General features: G+C 51.4%; 1 protein-coding gene across 1 annotated transcript in view; it reads right to left on the bottom strand.

Annotated features, from left to right (window-relative positions):
• The window catches only part of LOC140389794 (uncharacterized), a 139,320-nt gene that overhangs the window by 7,508 nt on the left and 110,464 nt on the right, over positions 1–21,348 (bottom strand). Inside the window, exon 4 of the mRNA XM_072474324.1 lies at positions 12,984–13,085. The gene's annotated coding sequence lies outside the window, so the exon portion shown is untranslated. The remainder of the gene's footprint in view (positions 1–12,983; positions 13,086–21,348) is intronic.

The following is a 21,348-nucleotide window of genomic DNA, read 5'->3' as shown; positions in this document are numbered from 1 at the left end:
GCCCCTGGGGACTATAAGAATAGGGGCCAAGTTCAAATCGACCCTTCTTTTCCTGCTCGCAACCTTTGAGACCCTTCTACAAGAAAACTGTAAGTCTTACTCCAGCGATCGCTACCAGATAGGCGCTCCTGACTATCGACTTGTACCAGCTTTTGAATCCCGCAGGCTCAGAACCAATTCGAAAGACCATTCATTTCCCTGACCTGGTGGGCCATTTCCAAAGTTAAGTATTGGCATTTAGTGGTAGGTAGTAGTCTAGAAGTAGGATTATTTATAATTGCTGTATATAATAAATGAGCGTTGATTTAACTCTTATTAATTATGACTTGGACTTGAACCACGTGGCGGTATCAGAAAGATACCTGGCAACTCATGAGCAAAGGTGACAGAATAAGAATAAAGTAAACTAAGGCTAAAACGAGCAACATTTTGGCGACATCCTGACGGGACCCGATCTAGAAGTGGAATACCACTCCAGGAGAACCCAAGAAATTTGATTTAGAAACCCAATTGGAAACAGAAAACCACAAGTGTTCAAGCGGTTCTGATTAATAGTCATAATTCGGAAGTGTGTGTATGCATGCGTAACTAACAGGGCTATAAGGTAAAACTGATAGATTTTTGTTGCGTCAAAACTGTCAGAAGTCTGTATTTTCGGAAATTAGCGCAAGCCGTACCCGCATCTACGACACCGCCTTAGCCCCCCTGTTCCAAAATTTAAACGAAGCAGTCGGATAGGAGATGGCCATGCAGACAATGCAGCGCCTCATGAACCCTGAGGAATTTGTGGTCGCAGCGACCAGCAGCAGTAGAGTGGGACAGTGTCCCATTTGGGAAGAGGAAATCCGGAAATATCTCAAGGGCAAAGGATGGCCCATGTGGAATGATTTCTGCGATAATGACAAGTCAGGTCCCGGAAGTACAGGGCATACTTGGTGGGAAAACATGAGTGAGATACATAAAAAGAGCTTAGCGAAAGCTCGCAAGCCGATGGCAATCGTGTCCTGTTTGGCGCAATTGCGAGGCACAGAGGAGGTCGTCAAGACGCTCCGCAAAGAAGTTGAGGGCATACATCGGATGAGCAAAGTCGATGTATGCGAGGTTGAGAAAGAGAATTTAGAGTTAAGAAGGAAATTAGCAGCAAAGGATGAAGAGGTGGCTGACGCCAAACGGGGTCACCAGTCTTGTCTGGCGCATTTAAGCAGTTTCCAATCCCAGTATGAAAAGGCCTATCAGGACACGCAGCGTGCAGTCCTCGTAAGGAAAGAAACAGAAAAGCAGGTGGAGACGCTACAGAAACAATGTAGTGATCTCAAGGCAGCCTTGAGAGTGCTCCACGCTGCCACCACAGAACAAAGACAGAGCACAATAGACCATGCAAAGTGCCGGAAGCAGATTGCAGACCTTCAATCACTGCTTTCTGTCCAGAAAAGATTTCAGGAAACCTTTGGGGAAAGATTAGACCAGGAAGACAACCCTGATTGGGAAGAGTTACAAGAAACAGCGCAGAGATATGTTCAGGGAACATGTGCGCGGGGAAAGCCCCAAAGGAGAAAAGCACCCCAACCCCCGCCACACAGCAGGTAGTTCAGGCTCCAATGAATCCTGTAACCACCCACCGCACAGCCGCATCGGACGAGGAGGAATTTCTATATTCCACCCCCCTAACAGTGACCCAATTACGGGACGCGTGTGCAAAGATCACACCGTTCCTCCCCGCCGCAGACCCCCACCATTTCTTTGCCACCGTCAAAACATCAGGCGAACATGTATGGCCTGGATGAGAGAGAGCATGTAAAGCTCATGGTTCTAAGTTTAGATCCATCGGTAGCAGCAGCCCTTCCCGACCCACAGAACGTAGGAGGAGGCACCCTTGCAGAAATGCATACCGCAATCCTGGATGCGATCGGGAATAACCGGGGTGACCCCGTAGATGGCTTCAATAAGTGTAGGCAGAAGAAGTCTGAGCACCCCACAGCGTTCGCAGGACGCCTGTGGATTCATTTCGCAGCCGTTTTTGGAGACGTAGACCGTGCCCATTTGTCCCCAGACAATATGGCCAAATGGACCCGCACCCTTATCTCCCATGCCACAGATGCAGGACAGAATGCCTGGAATAGTTATGACCCCTCAGAAGAGGCCCATAAGTGGGTGGTTAAAAGATTGTCCCGCGTTTGGGAGCAGTCTGTTCAGAGTAAACCCACCGCTAAAACCACCGAGGAAAAACACACTGCCGCAGACATGCAGGCAGTAAAAGCAACACATCACAACCCCGCCTGGGTAATTGAGGGGAAGAACAGCCCCCCACCCAAATCACAAGAATGTTATAACTGCGGACAGTTCGGACATTTTGCATAAGGGTGCAATGGCCCCAAAAAGCCACAGAGAGCCCAACAGACAGGCACTCTGATTAAGAAAAAGGCAGAGACCAACCATAGCGTTAGCGCCCGTTCGGATCAGATGGACTTGACCGGAACGGACTGGCGGTGTACGTGCTCCCCCAGTTGGGTCTACGACATCCTTTGGGATAGGTCAGGACGACCCGTAGCCGCAGCGAAAATTCGGGGACAGCCTATCGAATTTCTTTGGGACACAGGATGGTCCCGCACCACCATAAATCCCTCCACCTTATTTCAAAAAGACACGTGGCCCACTACAGCCACTATCACCCTCAGCGGCTTTACAGGCCACTCGTAGCAGGGACACATCACAGACCCTGTACCCATTCAAATTGGTAACATAACCACAAAACACCCCATAGTTCTAGTAGACCTACCCCACACAGCCGAACACATTCTGGGAATCGACTTTATGAATTCCCACCACCTATCCTTCGATCCAGTCAAACAGTGTGTCTGGAAGATAGCGAAATCCACTAGAGCCCCCGCAACGCTCAACATAGGGGAATACATGAACAAAATTAGCGCCGTAGGCGAATTTTAGTTCAACTCGACCACGCTTAGCACGGACAAGCAGGTTAGGGCAGTCCTGCAAAAGAACAGGGCAGCCTTCGCGACCCACAAGCACGACTGTGGACGGATGACTGGCTCCGTACAAGTAACAGGACCTGACCCTAGACCCCAAAAACCGTACGGATTCCCCCTAGAAGCAGAGGGAGAAATCCTAAAAGTTATAGAGAGCTTATTAGAGCAGGACGTACTAAGATCAGTAGCCTCTACTAATAATGCCCCGATTTGGCCAGGAAGAAAGCCCGACGGATCATGGCGCCTGACCATTGATTATCGGGAACTCAATAAAGTCACCCCCGCAGCAGCCCCCACCGTAGCAACAAGCCCCGAGACCATGCTCAAGCAGGGACTCAATTCCCGCTACTTCACGGTTTTGGACATCAGTAATGGATTCTGGTACATTCCATTGGCAAAGGCGTGCCAGTACAAATTTGCCTGCCACAAGGCTTCCACAACTCCCCCTCCATTTTCCACCGACAGCTGGCAAATGGACTAGCGAAATTTTCTCGCCCGAATGTCTGGTTCAGTATGTAGATGATCTACTACTGCAGACAGACACCAAGGAAGAGCACATTGAGCTTCTGTCCGAACTCCTGGAATTGTTACATTCCATTGGTTGTAAAGTCAACCCCAAAAAGGCTCAGATTTTGGAAGAAAAAGTGGTATATTTGGGAACAATTATCAGGAAAGGGAACACGAGATCGAGCATAAAATAATTGACTCGATTGCTAAATTGCCCCTTCCCCAAAACGTTTCAGCCCTCCGGTCGTTTTTAGGACTGGTTGGCTACTGCCGAAACCACATTGACGGTTTCGCCAGCAAAGCAGCGCCCCTCTCAGATCTCCTAAAGAAAGGAGCCCCCTGGGAATGGCTTCCGCAGCATTCTGATGCTGTGGACTCGTTAAAACAGGCACTCATAGCCGCCCCCGCTCTACAAGTTCCACAACCGCTTTCCCCTTACGCAATAGAGGTAGCGACCACAGACCATGCTCCTCCAGGAACGGCACGACCAGTTAATGCCAGTAGCTTACGCCTCCCGACTTTTAGACGCTGTGGGGCAGGGATTTTCAGCCTGTGAGAGGCACCTGCTCGCAGTTTTCTGGGCAGTCCAGTACTTTTCATACATTACCGGACTGAACCCCAGCACCATTCTGACCGAACACACCCCCACCCAACTTTTACTGGACGGACGACTCAAGGACGGTACCGTCAGCGAAATACGCGCAGCTAGATGGACCCTTCTCTTGCAGGGACGGGACATCACAGTAAAACGGACCAAGACACACACATACTTTGCGGACAATTTGCAGTACCCCGGAACCCCCCATGAATGTGAGATCATCTCTCCACACCATAACACAGGCCCCTTTATAGCAAAAACACCCCCCAGAAAGATAGGAGATTCATCTCAGAGCCCCCCGCACACGGACACGTGTGAACCCATTAAGATTTATGTCGATGGATCTTCCACAGTCTTAGATGGGCAACGCATAACAGGTTGCAGGATCTATGTCGAGGACGTGCAGGGATGCGCCCTCGAGGAAATAGCATTGAAACTACCCGGACACTTAGGCGCGCAGGCAACAGAGCTTGCGGCCATCGCATACATAGTAGATCACCCAGATTCCTTCCCCAGCCCCGCAGACATATACTCGGACAGCCTCTATGTCTGTAACAGCCTTACAGAATTTCTGCCCCTGTGGGAAGCAAGAGGATTTGTTTCCGCAGATGGGAAACGCCTCCCCTCAGCCCCATTATTCCGCCATATTTTAAAGAAAGCCCAGAACAGGACTTTTGGGATCATAAAAGTCCGCAGCCACCATCGTTCCTCCCTCTCTGGAAATGTAAAAGCCGACGCACTGGCTAAAGCAGGTTCCAGACATGGGTATTTTTGGAAACCCCCCGAAAGCGTGCCAGTGAGTGCAGTTCAGGTCACACAGACTAGGATAGAGGATCTAGTAGAGGCCCAGAAGCAGGACAGCAATCTCACGGAGATTGTGAAAGGAAAGTTTCCAGCCTCCTATGAGAGGTTCAGAAATACACTGACCACACATGACGGTGTGGTGTTAAAGGACACCCTTTGTGTAGTTCCTGAACAGGACAGGAACCAATTGATTTGTTTGTTCCATGATAGCCATGGACATCAGGGAATCGCTCCCACTACAGCCCACCTCAAACAGCTTTGTTGGTGGCCAAATCTCAAGGAAGATGTAAGCCATTACATTGAGAATTGCCTTATCTGTGCGCAGAACAACCCCGACAGATATGCCAAAAAGGCCCAACTCAGTCACACCCGACCCGTTAACGGCACCTGGACTAACCTCCAGATTGATTTTATAGGTCCATTGTCCCCTTGCAAGAATGGCTATAAATATGTACTGGTGGTCATAGACACCTTTACAAAATGGGTGGAAGCATTTCCAGCCCGCACCAACACCGCGAAAACCACAGCCAAGATCCTAACCCACCACATCTTTACAAGATGGGGACTCCCCCGCAGCTTTGAATCTGACCAAGGCTCCCATTTTACGGGACGTGTCATGCAGAATGTCCTCACGATATTTGGCATCACCCAAAAATTCCACATTGCGTACCACCCACAGTCGAGTGGTATCGTGGAGCGCATGAATTGGACCCTAAAAACCACCCTCAGAAAAATGGTCCAGCAGAACAACACCACTTGGGACTCAGTCCTCCCTTTTGCGCTGATGTTTCTGCGTAACACTGTTTCCACCTTCACAGGTTACACCCCACACACTCTTATGACCGGATGACCCATGAAAGGGACAGAATACTTGTTAGGTTTAGACCTGACCAGCCCCGAAGTAACGGCCCTCACCCACGAGAAAGCCGTGGAGCAATTAGTTGCTAATGTAAAAACGGCTCAGTTAGCAGCCGCAGTAAATTTGGGCACTAAAAAGAAACAGAGCAAGGCTTGTTTCAATAAGGCAGTGCATGCAACGGAGTATGATATCGGACAGCAAGTGATGCTGTCTGTATATAACCCCTGCATATTCCTGTCTCCAAAATACTCGGGTCCGTACTCCATTGCGAATAAAGTAAGCCCATCCGTTTACAATTCCTACAGACTCGTCCGCAACGACGAGAGCAACCCCAACTCACACCAAGCAGCCTTTTCAGCCCTAATCCACTCCAGAGTTTGGCACCCGGGAGAAGGTGACGACCTCGAGTCTGACTCCCAAGCCGCCAACCCCTTTGCAACCCTGTTCGCCATCTTCTCAATGTCGGTGTCGAGGCCTGGCCACCAGACATAACTCCGGGCCAACATTTTCATTTTGGTCACACCTGGATGCCCATTGTGCAAGTCTGTTAGTATCAGCTCCTGGCCTTTTTCCGGGACAATCATACGCGTCCCCCACAAGAGGATGCCGTCTTCCACTCTGAATTCTGACAGCTTGGAGGAAAATGCCCGCAACTCGCCTGGGAGCTGTCTATGCTGCCCACCATACAGGACTATGTGCCGAACCTTTGACAGGACTGGCTCCGTCTGAGTCCACTCACGGATCTGTGATACCGTGACAGGCAAGGTGTCCATAAAATTTAGGGTTGCAACCACCTCACCGGTCGTGGGGGTCGACATGAGGCCGGTCGATAAAGGCAATCGGCTCAGTGTGTCGGCATTTGTTATCTGCGTACCTGGTTTGTGCTCCAGAGAATACTTGTATGCAGCAAGCAACAAAACCCAGCGCTGGATCCGTGCAGAAACAATGGGCGGTATTGGCTTATCCTCTCTGAAAAGTCCCAGCAGAGGCTTATGATCAGTCACGATAGTGAAATGGCGGCCATACACGTACTGGTGGAAGCGTTTCACCGGAAAAACCACTGCCAGGCCCTCCTTCTCGATCTGCGCGTACTTTTTCTCCGCTGCAGTCAATGTGCGGGAGGCAAAAGCTATCGGTCACTCGGCCCCGTTCTCCATCTTGTGGGACAGGACGGCCCCAATACCATACGAGGATGCATCACATGTGACGAGCAAAGGCTTTCCAGGATCATAGTGGGTGAGTAACCCAGACGACGACAATTGTTGCTTTACCCGCCGGAAAGTGGTTTCTTGCGGCTGACCCCAAACCCAGGTGTGATTTTTCTTTAGCAGAAGGTGCAAAGGGGCCAGCGTAGTTGCCAGATTGGGAAGAAACTTCCCGTAATAGTTTACGAGACCGAGAAAAGAACGAAGATGCGAAGTGTCAGTCGGGGCGTGGGCCTGTTGAATTGCACGCATCTTCTCTGCGACGGGGTGCAAACTTTCGCGGTCCACCCGATAACCTAGGTAGACTACTTCCTTTGCCTGAAATACGCACTTTGTGCGACGTAAACGGACTCCAGCCTCCGAAAAGAGTCTAAGGACAGCCTCCAGATTTTCCAAATGTTCCTGCTCCGATGTCCCTGTAATCAAAACGTCATCTAAGTAGACAGCAACACGTGGTAAACCTCTCAAAATGCCCTCCATAACACGTTGAAAAATTGCGCAGGCAGAGGCTACTCCAAAGGGCAACCGTGTATGTTCATACAGGCCCCGGTGTGTATTAATCATTACATATGGTCGGGAGGCAGTGTCCAGCTCCAACTGCAGGTTCCAGCTTTCCAGCGCAGCATCAAAAACATCCAAACGTCCGTTCAGAGGCATGGTATAATAGAAAACAACTTCCAACCTGAATCCAACAAAAATCCAGGGAGGTGGTTTCAGCAGTGTAGACAGCTATTCACTTTAATCCCATCTTCGTCGCCAGTTTTGTGAGGGCCACGAAGAATCCAGCATGAGTTTTAAGGATACAAAGTAATAACATTTATTTACAATAACATATATATATATAACAGCAGCAGCAACTTTCCTTGCTGCACACTCCTTCCTGCTGTTTCCAAACTGGCCAGCTTTATTTATACTTGGAGTTTACTAATGGTTTCTCCGCCCCCCTCATTGGGGAAGCTCATACTCCCACAGGATTGTGGGATTGTCATTAGTCCCCAGCCAATGGTAAGCAGGCAGGTTATAACAGCTGTATTCCTGAAACTGCAGAAAATGTGAGTGAATGAATATACAGATTAAAAAATAACAGGCTGCAAAGCAGCACCAGTACCTGCTTTCTCTCTCCAGAAAGGCTGTAACTGGTGTGTTCCTTAAGTTGCAGAGAACCTGAATGAATGAATCTATAGAAAATGCCTTTACAGGCTGCAAACAGAAACTTTAACCTGCAAACTAGCTGTGAAGGAAGGTGTGCTTCAGCAAAAATCTGAAACAAAGACTCTTTCTTTCCTTTAACTTGTGTTTTTACTCCTTTCTACCCCTCTATGTGTGTCTGCCTTCTGTGTGTGTATATAGAAGGTGGGGGGGGGGGGGGCATGCTAAAATGGAAATTAGCAATTAAATAATATTTAACCAGTTGTATTTGCTGCAGATTTCATTATAGTTCTTGTTATAAATAAATAATAATTATGTTTACATTTACCAATGTGGTGACTGTAATTATTGGGCATGCAAAGGCCAAAGGTATTTTTTTTAAAAATGGATGGACAATTCACTTGTGTTGTAACTCTGGGTCAAGTGGGGCTGGAATTGACCGCGCACTCGCCCAGGATTTCATAACATAATTCGTCCATTGAAACACCCTGAGCTCCGTGGAGATCATTGCTTTATTGGCCGCTCTGACTATCAGATTTCTGCTGTCACTTTCATAATGTTTGTTTACACAAGGGTAACAGTTTTCAAGTTCTTGCAGTTCCTGCTACTGAAACGTCAAAGTGACAGACTTATTGCCATGTGGTAAAAATACCTTTTTTAACAAAATGGAAAGTTATGAATGAAAGACTTTTTGAAAATGATTCTTATACATATCCCATTGTCACTGTCGGATTCATTGGCTCTATACAATGTACAGTTTGCCAATGGGCATAAAAGTGCCACAGATTGGCATGTGTGCCTGAAGGCTAAGGAGCTGGGGAGAGGGGAATAGCATGCCATGTAGGCATGAGGGGTCATGGGAGTGTGTGGAGGGGCATAGTTTGAAATCAACATCATGGAGAGGACATTTTGAACTTACATTTCAAATAATTTCCCTCTTGCAGACTATGTTTCATGCACTTCTGAGATGCCGTGGATGAAAAAGCTGACCCGGTTCCATAAAAAGTCCAAAGAACTAAGACATGACTACCTCTGCAACAGGGCCAGCCAGATCAGGACTGCGGGGTATCAGGCTGATGCCCAGAACCAGTCCATACCCTTAAAGGGCTCTGGTGAAATCAGAAAGCCCAGGGGTAAGGTCAGGAATCCCAGGATCTGGATTCACCTACCATTTTTAAAGGGCTCCCGAGTCATTCTGACCCGGTGAAAATCCAGACCTAGAAATAGTGTTGGAAAATCAAATCATATCATTCTATGAAGTGCTGTAAAGCTCCTGGTTGACGAGCAGTATTGTATGGCAACTCTTTGTACAGTGATGAAATTTTAATGAATGGATTACAATATTTTTTTATTGGGTTTTGTACAAGTTATGCAAAAATCGCAAAGCAAAATACATAGGATCTGGGAAATATAACAGAATTGGGTGGGGAGGGTCTTTCTCCCCTCTCTTCTATTCTCTCCTTCTTTTTACAGATCACCTAACTAGGATGGAGGGGACACTGCTCATTTCTCCTTCCCGCTTTTCTTCACGTTCTCTCGCCGTGCTGTGGTTGCTGCCACTATTGTCTTCCCCTGCGCTCCCTCCCCCCCTATTTTTGTTCTCTTATCTCTTCCCCCTTCTGGCTCCCCTTTTTTGTTCTCCCCCCTCCCTCCCTACAATATTTAAGCACAGTGAGAGGCGTAATTTTCAAATACAGTACAACTTTGCTGAGCCACAATAACAAAGATGATATCCTCACAGTGATCGGGTCATCTCCCTCTTCCACACATTTTATTTTCTTGGTCCCTGCTTATTATGAAAACAGGTGCCATAATAATTCAGCCCTTCCACTTTGCTATCGAGTGGCAGTTTTCAAGTTGTGCACCGTCAAAATGGTTCTGCTTGAATTTACCGTTCATATGTGACAAACGCCTGAAACTCTCAGCAGCTCAAGAAATGACAACACAAATGCATTAGGAATTGTTCTTGGAGGTGGTCGCAGACAATGGCTTGCGGGAAATACATAATTAGCAATTATTCACTTATTGCCAATGTACATTTTAAATAGGGATTTCTGCCACACAAAATGCGGTAAAGAAATTAACTGTAGTGTCCAATGTTGCATAAATAGTAGTTTCTACAATTTGTAGTTTCTACTATTGGAGCAGCATGGTAGCATTGTGGTTAGCACAGTGGCTTCACAGCTGCAGGGTCCCAGTTTTGATTCCCGACTTGGGTCACTGTCTGCGCAGGTCTGCACATTCTCCCCATGTCTGCGTGGGTTTCCTCCGGGTGCTCCGGTTTCCTCCCACAGTCCAAAGATGTGCAGGGTTAGGTGGATTGGCCATGCTAAATTGCCCTTAGGTTAGGTGGGGTTGCTGGGTTGTGGAGATAGGGTGGAGGTGTGGACTTAAGTGGGGTGCTCTTTCCAAGAGCCAGTGCAGACTCGATGGGCCGAATGGCCTCCTTCTGCACTGTAAATTCTATAATCTATGATCTTCTATATATACCAGTGTTAGGGACAAAGATCTCACATTGCATGTTTAGTTATAAAATAAATGCAGATATGTTTATTGTTATTTCTGTAATTTAAAAAAATAAACAGCGACCTTTTAAATGGCTGCAACTGTGTCTGTGATCCCTGAACAAAAGAAACCACTTGGCAGTTTTAGGAAAACTCAAACCTTGTTATGTGTGAGGAGCCACTAATGTCCCTTGTGAACAGTGTAGCCCAACTTCAAAAAGGTATACATGAAGGACATCTGGATTTTATTACCCAGGCTGGCCAGAAGGAGATGTATCATCTGCTAAGACAAAAGACCTACAACATTCCTTGAATTTCTAACTGTTCAGACTCTTTGGAATCCAGAAGGTGGATACGCATCCTTTGTCAAAGATGATGGAGAGGCAGGAGTCATGTGACATGGGCTTCGGCCTTGTGTAACAAGTGATATTGCCTTGCTGAACTGCATAGCTCTATCCACTGTTTACCATCTAACTAGCAGGCCACAGCAAAGGAGCTCTGGCTGAGGTTAGGCACTTTTTTTTCTTTATTCGTTCATGGAATGTGGATGCCGCTGACTGGGCCAGTATTTATTGCCCATCCCTGAGGGCATTTGAGAGTCAACTACATTGCTGTGGATCTGGAGTCACATGTAGGCCAGACCAGGTAAGGATGACAGATTTCCTTCCCTAAAGGACATTAGCGAGCCAGATGGGTTTTTACGACAATCGACAATGGTTTCATGGTCATCTTTAGACTTTTAATTCCAGATTTTTTATTGAATTCAAATTTCACTATCTGCCAGGCTGGGTTTTGAATGTGGGTCACAAGAGTGTGGCTCTGGGTGTCTGGATTACTAGTCCAGCGACAATACCACTACACCACAGCCTCCTGTTTCTGCTGGAAGTCTGTACCACCTTCTGCAAGACTGATTCATCTCTGCATGTCTATCTCATTGTTTAAAGTCCAACACCACTGGAAATTATTCAGTTTTCAGTCCGCCAGCCTCTGTGAAAGAAGACCTCATTGCACTTTGATTTTGGACTCTGGAACCCACATGAAACAATGGGGGAGATTTTCCAGTAAAATGGTAAAGTGTCAGGTTCGAAAACCAATCGTGATTTGCGCTGGTGTGACATTGCGTTGTTGGCGGGAGCATTCCACAAAGCCGGACGCTACAGCATATAGCCATTTTTAATTTATATTTAAAATTTTTCCAACTAAGAGGCAATTTATCGTGACCAATCCACTTACCTTGCACATCTTTGGGTTGTGGGGGTGAGACCCACACAGACACGGGGATAATGTGCAAACTCCACACGGACAGTGAGCGGGGCCAGGATCAAACCCGGTTCCTCAGCAGCATGAGGCAGCAGCCACCGTGTTGCACTAAAGCTGTTCAATGATATTTAAATTGATGGAAATTCATGCAAATCAGATTGATCACATCACTGGCAGAGGGGCGGGAAGCTCTCAAACCGAGATCTCGCTGGCGCAAATCCTGGTTTGGCCCACTGTCGAGATTTAATGGACATGATTATTATCTCTGCGGTCTCTGTACTATAAGTATTTATTTTATCCATCCCTCTCTTCACTATCTGAACACAATGGGAATGTTGCATACCCTCTTTCACGTGCAAACAAGTTCATCCTATCTTGGGTTTGCTGTGGGATTATTAATAAAAAACTGAATCATACCAAAACCGAGGGGTTGGAAAATACGCCATGGCTTCTAAAGTGGGAAACAAATCAAAACACCATCCTAATAATGATAGGTAGTGAGAGGAGAAATTAGTGTTGTTGAAATTAACACCACCCACCCACCACCCACACTCTCATCCGTAACAAGCAGCATCACTGATTTAATTGTAAATTATTTATTCTAATTTCGGTAAGCGTTTATCTTTGTGTTATCTTTGTGGTAGGAGTGCTGAACCAAGTGAGGTCACTGCTATTGGCATGCACTATACATCGCTTGCAAGCTTGCAAAGGAAGCTTAAAATATGCACAGAGTTCACAGTCATCTCCTCTGCCAGTTCCACCATTTTGGCACAACTCCAACCTGGGGAGTGACAGCTGGAGTTGAACATTCTGCACAAGATCGTTGGAGGGAGCGGAGGGGAAATGAGAAGAGGAGAGGAAAACATGATGTAGCTTTAACTGCATTGGTATTGTCTATTCATTAAAGAACCTGGTCCCAACTATCTTCAAAATCTACACAGGGAAAACAAACATAATCCCTGTGGCTAAATACATCAAATCTACAAAATGATCTGTTAATTTGATAAAATACGAGCTGGCTCAAATATCTTTTGATGGGGTTTGATATCTTCAAATGTGTATTCAATTAAGAAACAATCTTAAAATAGAATTTAAATTGAGAAAGAAACATACAATCCTTTCTGTGTTCCCTTTGTTTGAATGGCATTGCAGAGACGGTCAAAGTTTTACAAAATCAAAGCCAGGTGAAATTCCTACTGGAATAAATCGGAGCGCCTGAAAGATAAAATGAGAAACCCTGAAAATGTTCAGCAAGGGTCAGCAATGCATGCATTGAAAACAAATTGAGGGGAAATAAAAGCCATTCAGCGAATTTGTGGTTACCAAATCATTTGCAGCATAAACATTTTGCAGTTAACCCTTTTGAATGCCAAATAATTTTGGATTATTTCAAAACACAATGACAGAAACAAATGATCAGCTGTACCTGACTCAAAGTTTAGGCTGGAATCCAACTCCTGATTGTCAGCTCCTTTATCTTAATTTGGATGCAGATTCCCTCACTCTTCGACTGGATTTCAGATGAAGGTTTAATTTTATTAACTGATGTAACATGACAGTCCCACCATCCCAGGAATCATTGTGGTAAACCTTTGCTACACTTCCTCCAGAGCAAGAACATCCTTCCTCAGATAAGGATACCAAACCTGCACACATTACCCCAGGTGTGGCCGCACCAATGCCCTATACAATTGGAGTAAAGCATCTCCATTCCTATATTTAATTCCTCTTGCTATGAAGACCAACATATCAATTGCTTTCTTTACTACCTGCTGTACCTATGCGCTTACTTTCAGAAATTGATGCACGAGGACACCATCTCTCAATTTACACCCATTCAAATAAAAATCAGCTGTCCTATTTTTGCTACAGAAGTGGATAACCTCACATTTATCTACATTATACTGCATCTGCCACGCATATGCCCACTCACTCAACCTGTCCAAATCCTGGTGAAGCATCACTGCATCCTCCTCACAGCTCACCCTCCCACCCAACTTTGTATCATCTGCAAATTTGTAGATAGTACATTTGGTTCCTTCATCCACATCTTTAATATATAATGTAAACAGTTGGGGTCAAAGCACAGATCCCTGCTGTCACTTCCTGCCAATTGGAAAAAGACCCATTTATTCCAACTTTTTGCTTCCTTTCTGCTAACCAGCTTTCAATCCATCTCAAGACACTACCTGCAATCCCGTGTGCTTTAACTTTACACAGTAATCTGCTATCTTAGACCTTGTCTAAAGCCTTCTGAAAGTCTAAATAAACCACTTCTACTGGTTCTCCCTGGTCAACTCTACCAGTTACACCTTCAAAGAATTGTGGTAGATTCGTCAAGCATGATTTCCCTTTCGGAAATCCATGCTGAGTTTGTCTGATTACATCACCGCTTTCCAAATACTGTGCTATGAAATCCTTGAGGTACTAGGCTCACTGTTCTATAGTTCCCTTTTCTCTCTACCTCTGTTTTTGAATAGAGGGGCTATATTAGCTACTTTCCAATCTTTAAGAACCATTCTAGAGTCCAAAGAATTTTGGAAAATGATCACCAATGGGTCTACTATTTATGGGGCCACTTCCTTACTACTCTGGGATGAAGATTATGAGGCCCTGGAGATTTATCCAGCTTCAATCCCATTAATATCTCCAAAACAATTTCTCTACAAATACTAATTTCCTTTAGCTCCTCACTAAAACTTGTGTTACTCAGATCTTCTGATACATTATTCATGTCTTCCTTTTTGAAGCCAGAAGCAAATACGAATTTAGTTCCTCAGACATTTCTTTGTTCTCTATTATGATTTCTCCCATTTCTGGCTGCAAGAGGCATACATTCATTATTATCAATCTTTTTCTCTTTACAGACCTATAGAAACTTTTAGTGAGTTTTTATGTTCCCCACTAGCTTACTCCATATTGTATTTTCCCCTTCTTAATCAATCCCAACTTTGCGTCATTGCTGTCACCTGTACCCTTCACCATCGCGGTGGGGCATTTTAATGAATTTCAGTCTGATGTTGTGACTGAGGTAAAACAGCTAGCAGCAGAAGTGTAAGGAATGAATGGTATTCAATATTTGGAAAGCAGTGATGTAATGGACATAGTTAGTAATATTTAACAGTAAACTTTCAATGCAATATATTCATAGCAAATTTTTAAAATTGTCCTAAAATAGCGTTAAGCGGTTACTGGCCAGCAGCAAGAATACCCACAACGTGAAGCCTAAGTATATCATTGCTTTTTTAAAATCTCTGGGGCGTCATTCTCCGACTCCCCAGAGGGTCGGAGAATGGCCGTTTGCCGCCGTGAATCCCGCCCCCGCCGGTTGCCGAAGTCTCCGAAGGGAGAAAAGTCGGCGGGGCGTTAATGTCGCCGCTGCCGTCGGAGAATGTCACGGGTCTGCGCAAGGCAGCCGATTTTCGGCCTGCCGATATTCTCCCTTCCGGATGGGCCGAAGTCCCGTCGACATGATGACCGTTCACGTCGACGTAAATTAAACCTCCTTTTCATCGGCGTGACCCTGTGGAGGTGAGTGACGGCCTGGGGGGTTGGCTCTGGGCAGGCGATGGCGTGGCCGCAGTCTGAATGCGTGAGGAGAGGTGTGTCTCGGGTCGTGTGTGTGTGTGTGCGGCGGGGGGGGGGGTGTGTGGTTAGAGTACGCTGGGCTCCGGGGGAGTGCCGGGAGGGGGTCCGTTCCTGGGAGGGGGATGGGGGGTCCGTGCCGGGGTGGAGGTTGGGGGGGGGGTCCGTGCCGGGGTGGAGGTTGGGGGGGGTCCGTGCCGGGGAGGGGGATGGGGAGTCCGTGCCGGGGTGGAGGTTGGGGGGGGGGGTCCGTGCCGGGGAGGGGAATGGGGGGTCCATGCCGGGGTGGAGGTTGGGGGGGGTCCGTGCCGGGGAGGGGGATGGGGGGTCCGTGCCGGGGTGGAGGTTGGTGGGGGGTCCGTGCCGGGGAGGGGGATGGGGGGGTCCGTGCCGGGGTGGAGGTTGTGGGGGTCCGTGCCGGGGAAGGGGATAGGGGGTCCGTGCCGGGGTGGAGGTTGGGGGGGGGTCCGTGTCGGGGAGGGGGATGGGGGGTCCGTGCTGGGGTGGAGGTTGGGGGGGTCCGTGCCGGGGAGGGGGATGGGGGGGTCCGTGCCGGGGTGGAGGTTGGGGGGGGGTCCGTGCCGGGGAGGGGGATGGGGGGTCCGTGCCGGGGTGGAGGTTGGGGGGGGTCCGTGCCGGGGAGGGGGATGGGGGGTCCGTGCCGGGGAGGGGGATGCGAGGGCAAGTGAGTTGGTCCACCTGGCCAGGTGTCAGCCTCCAACAGTTGGACCCATGCGGTCCATGCCACCTGGCTGGGGGGAAGGAGGGGATATGGGCAATGATGACATGTCGTCATTCCCCTACCCCCCACCAGGCCGTCATGTTTTCCGATCATCCAGCGATGTTGGCCGCCGAGGCGGCAGCCGCTCATGTCTATGTTGCCCTGGATGAGGAGGAGGAGGAGGAGGAGGAGCGTGCCAGAGAGGCGCGCAGGCTGCCGCAGAGGGACAGGCGGCAGCCGCCCAGGCTGGAGGGACACCTGACTGACAGGACGAGGAGGGGGAGGAGGACGTCGTGGCCCCACGGCAACGGAGGCACCCGAGGGCGCCCCGTGTGTACCGGCCCCGGCAGTCATACCAGGACCTCACGGACCGGGAATGCAGGAGGAAACTCCGGATGAGGCGGGAAACCGTGGCACACATCTGCCACCTGCTGGTACACCTGTCACCGCATGGCACTGGCGGGGGACACACTCTCCCCGTGTCCGTCAAGGTTACGGTGGCCCCGAACTTTTATGCAACGGGGTCATTCCAGGCACCGAGTGGGGGCCTGTCCGGCATATCGCAGACATCGGTGCATCGGTGCATCCGGGCAGTGACAGATGCCCTATATGCCATGGCGCACCGCTACATCCGCTTCCCCGTGGACCGGGCCAGCCAAGATGCCCGGGCCGTGGGCTTCTCTGCCGTGGCCGGGTTCCCCATGGTACTGGGCGCGATCGATGGGATGCACGTCGCCGTGCGGCCACCTGCAGATAACAGGGCCGTGTTCACCAATAGGAAGGGGACCTATTCGATGAACATACAGGTGGTCTGCGACCACCGCATGATGATACTGCACGTCTGCGCCCGTTACCCAGGCAGTGTACACGACTCATACGTGTTGTCGCGGTCATCCATCCCCGGCATGTACGAGGGACGCCATCCCCGGCTGAGGGGCTGGTTGCTGGGCGACAGGGGCTACCTATTGCGATCGTGGCTGATGACGCCTATACGGAGGCCACGCAATGAGGCGGAGAACCGCTACAATGATGCCCATGTAGCGACAAGGGGAGTGATAGAGAGGTGCTTTGGCATGCTGAAGATGCGTTTCAGGTGCCTGGACCTCTCTGGGGGCGCCCTCCAGTATCGGTCAGATAGGGTCGGCCTCATCATTGTGGTGTGCTGCGTCCTGCACAACATAGCCCAACAGAGGGGCGTTGTGCCGCTGGCAGAGGAGGGCGGACTGGAGGAGCAGCAGGAAGAGGCCCCAGATGAGGGGGATGGGGGTAATGGTCAGGGCAGACGGGGTAGACACAGGCGGGTGGCTGTCCACCATTACCGGCTGGCCCAGCGGGCACGGGACAGACTGATAGACGCCCGCTTCACTGACTAGATGGGCATGGGAATCGGGTAGTATGGCACAGACCGCACACCATGGCAACAGCCGACCACCCACACCCCCCACCCATCCACCCACCCAGCACCCTCACCCCCCTCCCCAACCCCACCCACCCCACCCGCATGCACACCACCCCCCCCCCATTGCCGATCCACCTACGGCACAACGGCCGGGCTCACACAGTTGCCGGTGGACGCGTGTCTATTGCAGGCCATGGAGGATGATGACAACCCGCCCTGCGGTGAGCTCCTGGCTCTACATCGTTGGACTATGTCTGACCCATGGCCACAGTACCACCATCCACCCGGACCATCCCTGCATGCGGCTGTGACACTGCAGCGCACGGTCCCGTCCTCTGCCCGGGGGATGTTGATGGCGGCCCAGGGGGAAGGGGGCAGACTCACCTGGGGCTGAGGTAAGACCACCCCTCACACACACACTTGCGCTCAACGTACATGACACCCCCGCACGCTTTGGACAGAGCACAAAGGCAGCTTCTGTAGGTGTAACATTGACTTTAATAACCAAAGGAGTTCATGCACGTGCCCTAGCCCCTAAAACTCATCTGTGCCCTGCACCCGTGCCAACTTACTCAGTGTCTAATTGTTTGGCCTTACGGGTTCTTTGACTACGTCTACGTGGTTCGCCAGATGGTACAGCAGAACTGGAGGTGGACTCCTGTGATTCCTGCCCTCTGACACTGGATCCCTATGGCGGCCGTTTCCTGAGGCGTCCTGGCCTAGATGGGCCAGGCTGCGGCCCGGGCGACTGGGATGGCGAGCTGCCAGCCTGTCCTGCCCGTTGCCCACCCGATGCACCTGGGACGGAAGGGGGGGAGACCGAGGTGTCGCGGTGTACCGGGACCTCCCCTACAGGTGGAGCCGGGTCGGACCACACCACCTCCTCCTACCTCGGGGTGCCCAAATGGCCCCCAGGCCTCTACATGGGTGGGGGATGCGAACGGACTGGCCATCCGACACCCCCCCGACATCTGGCGCTGCCAGTCCTGGAGGCCCGTGCTGGTATCGACAGGGGTCTGCAGGTTTGCAGCCATGGAGCCCAGGGGGTTGGCAAACCCTGTCTGTGACAGTGCGACGCCGGCTCGCACATGGCCACTGGCGCCAATGCCCTCAGCGATGGCCTGCAGAGACTGGGCCATGGTCTGCTGAGACTAGGCCATGGCCTGCAGAGACTGGGCTATGGCGTTGAGCGCCTCTGCCATCTGGCGCTGGCACTGGCTCATGGCCTCCTGTGAGAGGGCAGCCATTTCCTGGGCCACAGACGCTGCCTGCACGGAAAGCCCCAGGCCTCGCAAACCGTTCCCCATGTCTGACACCGTCGCACCCATTGCCTCCACCGCGGACGCCACCCGTGCGGTGTCAGCTTGGGTGGCACGTATGACCGGCACCACTCCCAGCTCCTGGACGAGGGTGGACTCCTCCACCTGCGACTGCAGCCGCCGCAAGCCGCCCGTCACCCTCTTCGCTCGTCTCCGGGTCGGTGGTTGCATCGGATCTATGTGTGGGTGTGGTAACTCCAGGAACCCGGGATCCATCTGGGCGGCAGATGTTCGCTTGGTCTGGGCTGCCCTCCGACCGCCCGGTCCCTCTGCTGCTCCTACCTCCACCTGCTGTACCGGGACGGCTGTGTTGTGCGCACCAGTGAGTGTACCAGACGCCTCATCACTAAAGTGCCCAACCGAGGTGAGTGTTTCTGCGATGGTGGAGGGTGTTGGTGACAGCAGTGGCGTTGTGTCGTGCTCTTCGTCCCACTCTGAGTCCATGGCACTTTGGGGTGGGGGTTCGTCTCCACCCATCCACTCTGAGTCACTGTCCGGTATTTCGTCTTCCTGGGTAGTGCTGTCCCGGGTAGGGGTGTCCTGGGCAGTGCTGTCCCGGGTAGTGGTGTCCCGGGTAGTGGTGTCCCGGGTAGTGGTGTCCTGGGCGGTGCTGTCCCGGGTAGTGGTGTCCCGGGTAGTGCTGTCCCGGGTAGGGGTGTCCTGGGCAGTGCTGTCCCGGGTAGTGGTGTCCCGGGTAGTGGTGTCCCGGGCAGTGGTGTCCCGGGTAGTGGTGTCCTGGGTAGTGGTGTCCTGGGTAGTGATATCCTGGGTAGTGGTGTCCTGGGTAGTGGTGTCCTGGCTCGGATGTGACGGGGGCCTGTGGCTGCCCCCCTCATCGCTGGGTGGTCGCTCCCGCACGTGTGTCCTGGCTCGGATGTGACGGGGGCCTGTGGCTGCCCCCCTCGTCGCTGGGTGGTCGCTCCCGCACGTGACGGGGGTGTCGTCTCCCTGTTGCTCCAGGTCTCTCCGTCTCCCGTGGCCTCCGAGGGGCATCCTGCGGGCGTCGCATGCTGGAGGGTGCGGGTCTCTCCGTCTCCCGTGGTGTGCGAGGGGCATCCTGCGGGCGTCGCATGCTGGAGGGTGCGGGTCTCTCCGTCTCCCGTGGTGTGTGAGGGGCATCCTGCGGGCGTCGCATGCTGGAGGGTGCGGGTCTCTCCGTCTCCCGTGGCCTCCGAGGGGCATCCTGCGGGCGTCGCATGCTGGAGGGTTCATGTCTCTCCGTCTCCCATGGCCTCCGAGGGGCATCCTGCGGGCGGTCTGCATCTGCGGGGATGGGTGCCTGGACGTTTGGTCCTGCGATACACAATGAAGCATGCATGGTTAGACATCAGGCAGTGATCAGGTGATATGGGGGAGGGGGATATAGGGGAGGGAGGATATGGGGACGGGCTGTCGGTGGCTCACTTCACCTCTGCATCAGCAACCTCCCGGTCGTCAGGTCCGCCAGCCAGTTCCAGGGCCCTTTCCTCGTGTTCGGTCAGTGGCCTCTCATCAGCGGGGCCTCCTCCAGTCCTCACATGCTCCCTATTGTTGTGTGCGCGCTTATCTTGTGGGAGGGGGGGGGGAAAGGCAACACTGTTAGGCAGGTATATGAATGCACGCCATCGGTTGCGCGTGCATTGCAGAGGTTAAGGTTAGGGCTGGATTCACTTGGGGATATGGGGGATATGGGGGAGGGGGGGATATGGGGAGGGGGATATGGGGGAGGGGGGATATGGGGGAAGGGGGATATGGGGGATATGGGGGAGGGAGGGATATGGGGGAGGGGGGAAATGGGGGAGGGGGGATATGGGGGGGGGATATGGGGGAGGTGGGATATGGGGTAGGGGGCATATGGGGGAGGGGGATATGGGGGAGGGGGTATATGGGGAGGGGGATATGGGGGAGAGGGGATATGGGGGAGGGGGGATATGGCGGAGGGGGATATGGGGGAGGGGTGATATGGGGAGGGGGGAATATGGGGGATATGGGGAGGGGGGGATTATGGGGGATATTGGGGAGGGGGGATATGGGGGAGGCTCACCCTGCCTGCTCTGACGAGGTCGTTCACCTTCTTGTGGCACTGGGTGCCTGTCTGTGGTGTCAGGGCCGCAGTGGTGACGGCCTCTGCCACTTCCCTCCACAGACGCCGGCTGTGGCGTGGGGCAACTCTGCGACCGTGCCCGAGATACAGGGCGTCCCTCCTCTGCTCCACCGCGCCCAGGAACGCCTCCACATCCCGTGACTCGAACCTCGGGGCTGAGCGGCGGCCAGCCATCCAGTCGGGTGTTGCGGCCGGGTGTTGCGGTCGGGTGGGGGGGAGCAGCGCGCCGTGCGGCGTTTATGAGGCTGCACGGCGTGAACCACTGCGCAAGCGCGGATTCCGTTACGTCGCTGCTAGCCCATTTCGGGCCGGAGACTTTCGAACCATTTTTCCGACGTGACGCAAGTCGGATTTGCGCCGTTTTTTGCTCC

Source organism: Scyliorhinus torazame, chromosome 14 (assembly GCF_047496885.1).
Source record: "Scyliorhinus torazame isolate Kashiwa2021f chromosome 14, sScyTor2.1, whole genome shotgun sequence".
NCBI lineage: Eukaryota > Metazoa > Chordata > Chondrichthyes > Carcharhiniformes > Scyliorhinidae > Scyliorhinus > Scyliorhinus torazame.
This window is presented reverse-complemented; position numbering and strand designations above follow the sequence as displayed.